Source organism: Mobula birostris, chromosome 7 (assembly GCF_030028105.1).
Source record: "Mobula birostris isolate sMobBir1 chromosome 7, sMobBir1.hap1, whole genome shotgun sequence".
Classification (NCBI taxonomy): domain Eukaryota; kingdom Metazoa; phylum Chordata; class Chondrichthyes; order Myliobatiformes; family Myliobatidae; genus Mobula; species Mobula birostris.
In genome coordinates, this window is record NC_092376.1 from 9079455 (window position 1) to 9091148 (window position 11694).

General features: G+C 43.1%; 1 protein-coding gene across 1 annotated transcript in view; it reads right to left on the reverse strand.

The window, feature by feature from the left end:
* gucy2f (guanylate cyclase 2F, retinal) overlaps nt 1–11694 on the reverse strand; it is a 76317-nt gene that overhangs the window by 54642 nt on the left and 9981 nt on the right. The window lies entirely within an intron of this gene.

The following is an 11694-nucleotide window of genomic DNA, read 5'->3' on the forward strand; positions in this document are numbered from 1 at the left end:
CCTCTGGTCCTTGTCCAACGCCAGCACTTCCATCCTTAGATAAGTGGCCCAAACCTGATTACGATACTTCAAATATAGTCTAATTCCTTATAAAGCCTCAGCGTCACATCCTTGCTTTTATATTCTAGTCCTCGCGAAATGAATACTAACGTTGCATTTGCCTTCCTATCTACTAATCTAGACTGGACAAAACAGTACAGCACAGGCACAGACCCTTCAGTCCATGTGCCAACAACGATGCCAATTTAAACTAAACCCACCTACTTGCCCATGTTCCATACCACTCCATTCCCTGTCTGTCCATGTGTCTATCTAATTGCCTCTTTAATGCCACTATCATACCTGTTTCCACCACTACACCCGGCAGCATGTTGCAGGTACCTACTCTCCCAGTCTCTCTGTATAAAAGCATAATAATAATATTATAACAACTCACTTATAGAGCACTTTTCATACAGATGATGCAGTTCAAAGTGCTTTACAATGGGATAAAATTATAAACATGAAAATATAATTCAAAAAGATGTGAGTTAAAAATAAAGTTAAATAAATGGTTTTGAGCTGGTGTTCAAAAGTGACGACTGTGTCTGCACCTCTTATAGTTTCAGGTATTGAATTCCACAGTTTAGGAGCATAGTGCAAAAACGGTGACCTGTCCTTTTGAGGGAGTTTGTTTAAATTAATGGGACCGGCAGAAAAAGACATGAGAGCTCGAGCAGGATTATAAAGTGAAAATGATTTTGTGATATACTTCAGTCCCACACCAGTAAGAGCTTTAAAACAAGTAAGAGAACTTTAAAATCAAATCTAAAAGTACAGGAAGCCAATGTATAGTGAATAGAATGGGGGGGAGGTGATATGCTCCCTTATCCTGGTTTTGGTTAAAAGTCTAGCAGTGGCATTCTGAATGAATTGAAGTTTGTCAATCGATTGCTTTGGAAGGCAGTAGAAAATGCATTGCAGTAACCTAGTTAATTCGTGAATTAGTTTTTCAACATTGTTATGTGTCAGAAACAGATGTACCTTTCAGAATCAGGTTTAATATCACTGGCATGTGTCATGAAATTTGTTAACTTAGCAATAGCAGTTCAATGAAATGCATGATAAATAAATATAGAGAAAAAATAACTGAGTTACTTTGAGTGTATATATGTCTATTAAATAGTTCAGTTAAAATAAGTAGAGCAAAAGAAACAGAAATAAAAAAGTAGTGAGGTCGTGTTCATAGGTTCAATGTCCATTTAGAAATCAGATGGCAGAGGGGAAGAAGCTGTTCCTGAATCTCTGAGTGTGTGCCTTCAGGCTCCTGTACCTCCTTCCTGACAGTAACAATGTGAAGAGGGTATGTGGTGGGTGATGGGGCTCCTTAAAGATGGATACCGATTTCTCAAGGCACCGCTCCTTGAAGATGTCTTGGACATCTATAGAGGTTAGTACCCATGATGGAGCTGATTAATTTTACATGTTTCTGCAACTTAGTTCGATCTTGTACAGTAGCCTCCCCCACCCCCATGCCAGACAGTGACGCAGCCAGTCTGAATACTGTCCACAGTACGTTTGTAGAAGTTTTCCAGAGTCTTGTTTGACAAACCAAATCTCCTCAAACTCCTAATGAAATGTAGCTGCTGCCTTGCCTTCTTTATAGCTGCATCAATATGTTGCATCCAGGTTAGGCCTTCAGAGATATTGACAATCAGGAAATTGAAATTGCTCACTCCCTCCCCTCCGGTTCCTTCTATGACAATTGGTTTGTGTTCCCTCATCCTACTTTTCCTGAAGTCCACAATCAGCTCTTTTGTTTTACTGATGTTGAGTTCAAGGTTGTTGCTGCAACACCACTCCACTAACTGGTATATCTCATTCCTGTACGCCCTCTCATCTCCATCTGAGATTCTGCCAACAATGGTTGTATCATCAGAAAATTTATAGATGGCATTTGAGCGCATACCTAGCCACACAGTCATGGGTGTAGAGAGAGTAGAGCAGTTGGCTAAGCACACACCCCTGTGGATAACCAGTGTTAATTGTCAGCGAGGTGGAGACATTATTCCTAATCCACATAGATTTTCTGGTTAGGAAGTCGAGGATCCAGTTGCAGAAGGAGGTACAGAGGCCCAGGTTCTGTAACTTTTCAATCAGGACTATAGGAATGATGGTGTTAAATGCTGAGCTATAGTCAATAAACAGCATTCTGACATACAGTAGGTATTTGCATTGTGCAGGTGATCCAAAGCCGTGTGGAGAGCCATTGAGATTGTGTCCACTGTAGACCTTTTGTGATGATAGGCAAATTGCAGTGGGTCCAGGTCCTTCCTGAGACAGGAGTTGATTCTAGCCATGACCAACCTCTCAAGGCATTTCATCACCGTAGATGTGAGTGCTACTGGATGATAGTTGTTGAGGTAGCTCACACTACTCTTAGGCACTGGTATAATTGCTGTCTTTTGAAGTAGATGGGAGATTCCAACTGTAGCAGTGAGAGACTGAAAATATCTCTGAACACCCCTGTCAATTAGTTTTTAGAGCCTCACCAGGTACTCCTTCAGGGTCTGTCAAGAGGGTTCACCATCTCGAAAGACAGCCTGACATCAGCCTCCGAGACAGAGATCACAGGATTGTCAGATGCTGCAGGGATCCTCATAGTTGTGGTTTTATTCTCCCTTTCAAAGTGAGCATAAAAGGTGTTGAGTTCATTTGTTATTGAAGCATCACTGCCATTCATCATGTTGGGTCTTGCTTTGTAGGAAGTAATGGACTGCAAACCCTGCCAGAGTTGACATGCATCCGATGTCACTTCTAACATCTCCCAGAATTGTTTCTTGGCTCTTGAAATAGCCTGCCACAAGTCATAAGTGGTTTTCTTGTACAGACCTGGATTAGCAGATTTAAATGCCACAGATCTAGCCCTCAGCTGATGACAAACCTCCTGGTTCATCCATGGCTTTTGGTTTGGGAATGTTCAGCAAGCTTTTGTAGGCACACTCTCATCCACACAGATCTTAATGAAGTCAGAGACAACTGTGGCATACTCATCCAGGCTCAAAGATGACTCCCTGAACACTCTTGCACTATTTCTTAAATGCTGAAATGCTGCTCTGGCCACTTTCCTTATGTGGGATTTAAAATTCAAACCTGAATCAAGATAACACCCAGGCTAGTTACTTCTGATTTTATGAGGGAAGCCAAGTTCCCAAGTTTATCAAGAAGTTTATCTCTTGAAAAATATGCCCTACATATCTCTTTTAAGCTTCCCCCCCCACCTTAAAGCTACATCCACTATTATTTGATATCTCCATCCTGTGAAAAAGGCGCTTACCATCTGACCAATCTCTGCCTTGCATAATTTTATAAAAAGGTCTTCCCTTAGCCTCTATCACTCCAGAGAAAATAATCCAGGGTTGTCCAACCTCTCCCTATAGTTAATACTCTCTAATCCAGGTAGCATCCCGGTGAACCTCTTCTGCACCCTCTCCAAAATTCCGCATCCTTCTTGTAATGGATGAGAGCAGAACTGACCAAATTTAATATAGCCACAGATATGAGAAAATCTGCAGATGTTGGAAGTCCAAGAAAAACACACTGAATACTGAAGGAACTCAGCAGCCCGGGCAGCGTCTAAGAGTGTGTTGCAAACTTTTATACAGTACCAACATGTCTCACTGTTTCTTACTCTTGATGTCCCAAATAAGGCAACAAGCAGTATAAGACCATAAGAGACCATAAGACAAAGGAGCAGAAGTCGGCCATTCGGCCCATCGAGTCTGCTCCGCCACTTTATCATGAGCTGATCCATTCTCCCATTTAGTCCCACTCCTCCGCCTTCTCACCATAACCTTTGATGCCCTGGCAACTCAGACATGCTTTCAATACCACCTTTTCTGCCTGTTTTGCCACTTTCAGGGAGTTGTGCACTTGGACCCCAAGATCTGCCTGTACATCGGTGTACTTCTGGGAATCCTGCTGTGAACTGTATGCTACATTTGACCAGCAAAAGTACAGGTATGTTGTGTGCTCTATGTTCTGTGTAAGACAATGAGATGTTTATCAGGCTATCCAAAAAAGATTGGGAAAAAAACTGCAGGAAGTTGCAAACTCAGCCAGCTCCACATAGGCACTAGCTCCCCCAGCATTGAGGATATCTTCAAAAGGTGATACATCAAAAATGCAGCATCCATGATTAAGCACCCCGTCACTCAGTAAATGCCCTCTTCTCATTGCTACCGACAACGAGGAGGTACGGGAGTCTGAAGAGACGCACTCAACACTTTAGGAACAGCTTCTTCTGCCCTGCCATCAGATTTCTGAATGGACGATGAACCCATATACACTACTTCAATTTTTTCACTACTTCACAAAATGCTGGAGGAACTCAATAGGTCAGGCACCATCTATGGAAAGGAGTAAATACTCGACGTTTCGGGCCAAGACCATTCATCAGGACTGGAAAAAAGAGCAAGCCTGCAGGGTGCCAGTAGGATCTTTCTTTCCAGTCCTAGTGAAGGGTCTCGGCCCGAAACGTCTACTGTTTATTCATTTCCACAGACGCTGCCTGGCCTGCTGAGTTCCTCTAGCATTCTGTGAGTGTTGCTTTGGATTTCCAGCATCTGCAGAATTTCTCGTGTTTGTTCAATTTTTTTGCTCTCTTTTTTGCACTACTTAAATTTAATTTTTAATATATATTTCTTTCCGTGTTGTGCCGTCATGGTGAGGCAACGCTGGAGTGTCCTCTCCAGCATCCAGCATCTCTAGCTGCAGCCGAGACGGTCACTCCCGTGCGGGACTGTACAGCCTCAACAGACACTGCTCTAACACAGACTGAAGCAAGACTTTCCAGGCGCAGATCCATGGTCTCGCGAGACTAACGGATGCCACCATATATTTATTGCAGTTTATAGGTTTTTAAAATTGTCATGTATTGCTGCTACAAAACAACAAATTTCACGATATATGCCAGTGATAGTAAAGCTGACTCTGATTTATCAATGCTCCTGAGCATCCTGCTGTATGCTTTCCCTATGCATTTGACCTGCCAAAATACCAGTGTGTTCAATGTCCTGTGTTCCATGTGAGACTGCCACAACCAGGACTCGTTTTAAAAAAAGAGATTTTTTTAAAATTTAGTATGTGGATTGTATTTTCTCAGTGTCACCTCGTGGGTATGCAGTCTTCCTTGCATTGTTTACCTTTTATATCTAATTGTTTGTCCTTGGACTGGCTCTGGGTTTCACTTTGTGTTGCAGGCGTCAAATTGGGGACCATGGGGATTGTTAAACTCTATTTGTATTTATCACTTTTTTCAATTTGTGATAATTTAATTAGGATGGGATTTTCAATGTCTTGGATTGTAGTTGTTGGCTTTGGAGATTATTGCTTCATCTGGACGTCAGGCTGTCTGATGGAGCCTGAATTCTTATGTGCCCCAGGGTGTATTGCAGAGGGTCATTCCAACCTCTCTTTGGGTCATTGTAGTTCCTTGTTGGGTGAAACTCAGACCAAATTCTTCTGTGTATCATGAGTGATTTCAAATTATCAAGATTTTGTTTAATTTGCCTGAGCCCCTGATAGTTTTTCCAGATTATTTCTGTAATAAATCTTCAGTTTTGTTTGAATTGCCCAAGTCTCTGTGATTCCTGCACTTGAGTTCACTAGCGACCCTCAGAGAGACAGTAAGATGTTTATCAGACTGCGCAAAAGAGAGAAGTTTCCAACGCCTTGAAATCTAACATGGTGCTGTACAAATGAGAAAGGTATAACCTCACCCGAGACCCAAGAGATTGTGGATGCTGGAATCTGGAGCAATAAGTAATTTGCTGGAGGAAGCTAGGCATGCTTGTCGTCATCAAGTCATGGTATTGAGTATAGGTATTGGGACATTATGCTACAGTTGTATAAATCATTGGTGAAATTACACTTGGAGTACTGTGGCCAGTTTTGGTCATCTTGTTAAGACATGGAAAGACATGGTTAATCTGGAAAATTTCAGAAAGTATTTATGAGGATGTTGCCAGGACTACAGGGACTGAAGTTGCCCAGGCCAGGTCTTTATCCTTGGAATGTTGTACTGTGAAGGAAATCCTGCACAATGCACACCGCCCTCACTGACTGTACACTGGTTGAATGCCCAGGCTGGTGCTGTCCTTTGTTGATTTTATTATGATTATTATTGTATTATAGATTTATTCAGTATGCCCACAAGAAAATTAATCTCAAGGTTGTGTTTTGGTAACAAATATGTACTTTGATAATAAATTTACTTTGAATGTTGAACTTTGAACTTATGAAAACTTTTAAAGTTATGAGAAGCATTGATAATGTAGATGCTAACTGTCTTTACACGAGGGTAGGGCAGTCCAGAACTTGGGGCATAGATTTAGCGTAGGAGATGAAATATTTAACATGTTCCTGAGGGGAAACTTCTTCATGCAGAGGGCGATGAGTATATGAAGTGGGCTGCCAGAGGAAGTGGTTAAGGCAGGTACAATTGTCTCATTTAAGAAACATTTGGATAGGTACATGGAGGGGCAGGGCTAGGAGGGATGTGGGCCGATCGCAGGAAATTGAGACTAGCTGGGTGGGCACCTGGTCAGCATGAACTGGATGGGCTGAAGGGCTTGTATAAATGCTGTATCACTCTATGACTGTATTGGTGTGCCACAGTAGTACAGCAGTTGGTCCGACGCTATCACAGGTTGGGGTGTCAGAGTTCGGAGTTTAATTCTGGCATCCTACATGAGAAAGTTTGAACATTCCTTCCTGTGTGTGCGTGGGTTTCCTCCGGGTGCTCTGGTTTCCTCACACAGTCCAAAGACAGACCGGTTAGTAGGTTAATTGGTTATTGTAAATTGTCCACTGATTAGGCTAGTATTAATCAGTGGGTTGCCGGGCAGTGTGTCATGGGTCGAGCAATATTTGTGGAGGTGGGGGATCTGATGCAGGGTTTCGATTTGAAACATTAATAATTCCCCTCACCCTCACGGATGCTGCTCGACCTGCTGAGTTCCTCCAGCAGATTGTCTATTGCCAAATCCTAACCTCATGCTCTATCTCTAAGCAATAAAGAAATATTCCCCCAGCCGCAGTTCCCCTTTAGACCACGCCCTGATTTTCACTCTGTTAATTTAAATCAGACACTCTTGGTAAAAATTAGAAGGTAGTGAAGAACGAATGTTGTGTGCTTTTCTTCATCACTCAGGGCACTGAGTACAGGAGTTGGGATGTCTTGTTGTAGATGTACAAGACATTGAGGAGACCAGTCTTGGAGTATTGTGGCAGTTCTGGTCACCCAGCTATAGATCTAAAGGTTAGGTTTATATGCCATATGTGCATCAAACCCACAGTGAAGTGTGTTGTTTGTGCCAGATCAAATCAGCACACAATAGACAATAGACAATAGGTGCAGGAGTAGGCCATTCGGCCCTTCGAGCCAGCACTGCCATTCACTGTGATCATGGCTGATCATCCACAATAAGTATCCAGTTCCTGCCTTATCCCCATAACCTTTGATTCCACTATCTTTAAGAGCTCTACCCATCTCTTTCTTGAAAGCATCCAGAGACTTGGCCTCCACAGCCTTCTGGGGCAGAGCATTCCATATATCCACCACTCTCTGGGTGAAAAAGTTTTTCCTCAACTCCGTTCTAAATGGCCTACCCCTTATTCTTAAACTGTGGCCTTTGGTTCTAGACTCACCCATCAGCGGGAACATGCTTCCTGCCTCCAGCGTGTCCAATCCCTTAATAATCTTATATGTTTCAATAAGATCCCCTCTCAGCCTTCTAAATTCTAGAGTATACAAGCCCAGTTCCTCCAATCTTTCGACATATGACAGTCCCGCCATCCCGGGAATTAACCTCGTGAACCTACGCTGCACTCCCTCAATAACAAGAATGTCTTTCCTCAAATTTGGAGACCAAAACTGCACACAGTACTCCAGGTGTAGTCTCACCAGGGCCCTGTACAACTGCAGAAGGACCTCTTTGCTTTTATACTCAATTCCCCTTGTTATGAAGGCCAGCATGCTACACTTGTAGGGCACTGAGGGGTACGAAAGAATCAGCACACTAGTGCTGCTACACGTCAATCATCAACCTGGCATTCCTATAACTCACTAACCCTAACACACTTGAAAGTTTTTTTTTCTTTACTCATTCGATCTCATTGCTGTAGATGGGTGACTAGAACTGCACACAATATCCAAATTTTGGTCTCACCAATGCCTTGTACAACTCCAGCATAACATCCAACTCAGAACTTTGATTTATGAAGGTCATTGGGCCAAACGTTATCCTTACAATCCTGACAACTTATGATACCCCTTTCAAGGAATTATGGATCTGTATTCCCAGATTCCTTTGTTCCATCGCACTGCTCAGTGCCCTATTATTCACTGTGTGAGTCCTGTCCCGGTTTGTCCTCGCAAAGTCCAACACCTCACACTTGTTTTCGTTTCCTGAAACGTTCACCATGTGTCTGCCTCCACAGATGCCATTCGACCCAGAGTTCCTGCAGAAGTTAGTTCCTTCTCCCAGGTTCTGAAGTCTGCAGTTTCTCATGTCTCCATATTTTCAAGTCAATTTAGTTTGCTGCTATTTAATCGGGAGGGATACACTTGTTAATTTTCCTAGGCAGAGACTGAACATTGTATTACATTTTCCTTTTGATAATCATAAATTATATCCTGATGAAACATCTTGGCTGACTGGCCATTATCAATCAGGGCACTAAGTGTAGAACTTGGGATGTTATATTTCAGATTTTTTAATAAAAGTATTTTCATGGAATATTCTAAAATGGTAATCTACAGATTCTGCATGGATATTAAGTGATAAATTATGTGAAATTTAGAGGGAATTGTATGTGAACAAAACTGACAAAATCAGTGACATTATTTATTTACTTGTTTATTTAGAGATACGACGCAGAATAGACCCTCCTGGCCCTTTGAGTCGACAACCCCGATTTAACTGGATCCTAATCAGGGGTGTATGGGGTGTCCAGGGAGGGGTAGCACCTCTGGTGAAGGGGCTTGCCGTGTCTCACTCACCTGTGACTCCAAGTGGCTGTTTACAGGTAACAGCAGTCACACCCCAGTACACCGCTTCCACAGGCAGGCCCAACCTGGTGAGGGTAGCCAGCGGCCTTAAACACCAGCAGGATAGGGACATGCTTGTCCTAACTTGCGAAGCCAGCTCCAGTGGACTGGGCAGGTAAGATCTACAGTCAGATCTAAACGGCCAGGAAGGCAGTACTGCTACAGTCTGTGGGGAGTGAAGGGCATGACAAGACACATTGCAACCAAGGAAGACCCAGTTTGTGACGCTTGTCCGTACCACTGGACCTGGACTTCTGAGATGAGAGAGTGGGACTGCCCCAGTGCAACAGCTTTTCCAGTTTAAAAACTCTCACACACAGGTCTCCTGTCAGTGTCGCATATGATGGACAACTACAAACCATGGGACAATTTTACAATGACCAATTAACCTACCCGGTATGTCTGTGGACTGTGGGAGGAAACCAGAGCACCCAGAGAAAACCCACATATTCCACAAGGAGGATACACCGTGACTCCTTACAGAGGATGCCAGGAGAAGAAACCTGAGAGAAGAAACAACCTTCTGCAGGAACTCTGAACTCTGACTCCCCGAGCCATAATAGCATCACACTAACCGCTACACATACTAAATCTGTACACAATAAGAAACCACAGAGAGTTGTGGACACAGCTCAGCAGATTACAGAAACCAGCCTCCCCTCCATGGACTCTGTCTATACTTCTCGTTGTCTCAGTAAAGCAGACAGAGTAATCAAAGACCCCTTCTATCCTGGACATTAATTTTGCTCTCAAGCCTCCAGGCTCAAGGATGTATTCTGCTCTGCTCTTACAAGACTGTTGAACGGCTCTCCGAGTCTCTATTCTATGATCTACCTCATTGTGACCTTGCACCTTGTTGTCTGCCTTCACTACAACTGTAACAATTTATTCTACATTCAGTTATTGTTTTGCCTTGTATCTCCTCAATGTAATGGGTTGATCGGTATGAAGTGCACGTAAGGCAAAATATTCACCTTCAAAATGCTGGAAGAATTCAACAAGGCAGACAGAATCTATGGAGGGGAGTAACAGTTGTTGTTTCAGGCCTAGACCCTTAATCAGGACTGGTGAATGGTCTCAACCTGAAATGTCAACTGATTATTCCCCTCCATGGATGCTGCCTGACTTGCTGAGTTCTTCCAGAACTTTGTGTGAGTCGTTCCGGATTTCCAGCATCTGCAGAATCTCATGTTTAAGTTTTTCACCTTTACTCAATACATGTGGCAATAGTAAACCAGTTTTACTAATTTACCAATTTACCAATGACTATAACTTAAGCAAGCTGAATTGTTGCTGAAATTTCAATTATTTAACTGAATTTGCATGTGGCACAAATCACTGGTAATGCTTAAGTGTATGCATATGTAATTGTAGCCTTCTAAAACTATAAGACCATAAGACATAGGAGCAGAATTAGGCCATTCAGCCCATCAAGTCTGCTCCGCTATTCTATCATGGTGGATTTATCATCCTTCTCAGCCCTATTCTCCTGCCTTCTCTCCATAACCTTTGATGCCTTGGTGAATCAAGAACCTACCAACCTCCACGTTAAATATACCAAACGACTTGGCCTCCTTAGCTGTCTACGGCTTTGTCAAAGGCAAATTGTGTCTTATGAGTTTGATTGAATTTTTTGAGGATGTGACTAAACACATTGATGAAGGAAGAGCAGTAGATGTGGTGTATATGGATTTCAGCAAGGCATTTGATAAGGTACCCCATGCAAGGCTTATTGAGAAAGTAAGGAGGTGTGGGATCCAAGGGGACATTGCTTTGTGGATCCAGAACCGGCTTGCCCACAGAAGGCAAACAGTGGTTATAGATAGGTCATATTCTGCATGGAGGTCGGTGACCAGTGGTGTACCTCAGGGATCTGTTCTGGGACCCCTACTCTTCGTGATTTTTATGTGACCTGGATGAGGAAGTGGAGGGATGTGTTAGTGGATTTGATGGTGACACAAAGGTTGGAGGTGTTGTGGATAGTGTGGAGAGCTGTCAGAGGTTGCAGCGGGACATTGATAGAATGCAAAACTGGGCTGAGAGGTGGCAGATGGAGTTCAACCCAGATAAGTGTGAGGTGGTTCATTTTGGTAAGTCAAATATGATAGCAGAATATAGTATTAATGGTAAGACTCTTGGCAGTGTGGAGGATCAAAGGGATCTTGAAGGCCGAGTCCATAGGACACTCAAAGCTGCTGCGTAGGTTGACTCTGTGGTTAAGAAGGCATATGGTGTATTGGCCATCAATCGTGGGATTGAGTTTAAGAGCCGAGAGGTAATGTTACAGCTATATAGGACCCTGGTCAGACCCCACTTGAAGTACTGTGCTCAATTCTGGTCACCTCACTACAGGAACTATGTGGAAACCATAGAAAGGGTGCAGAGGAGATTTACAAGGATGTTGCCTGGATTGGGGAGTATGCCTTATGAGAATAGGTTGAGTGAACTCAGCCTTTTCTCCTTGGATCCATGGAGGATGAGAGGTGACCTGATAGAGGTGTATAAGTTGGATAAGAGGCATTGATCATGTGGATAGTCAGAGGCTTTTTTCCCAGGGCTAAAATGGCTAGCACGAGAGGGCATATTTTTAAAGTGCTTGGAAG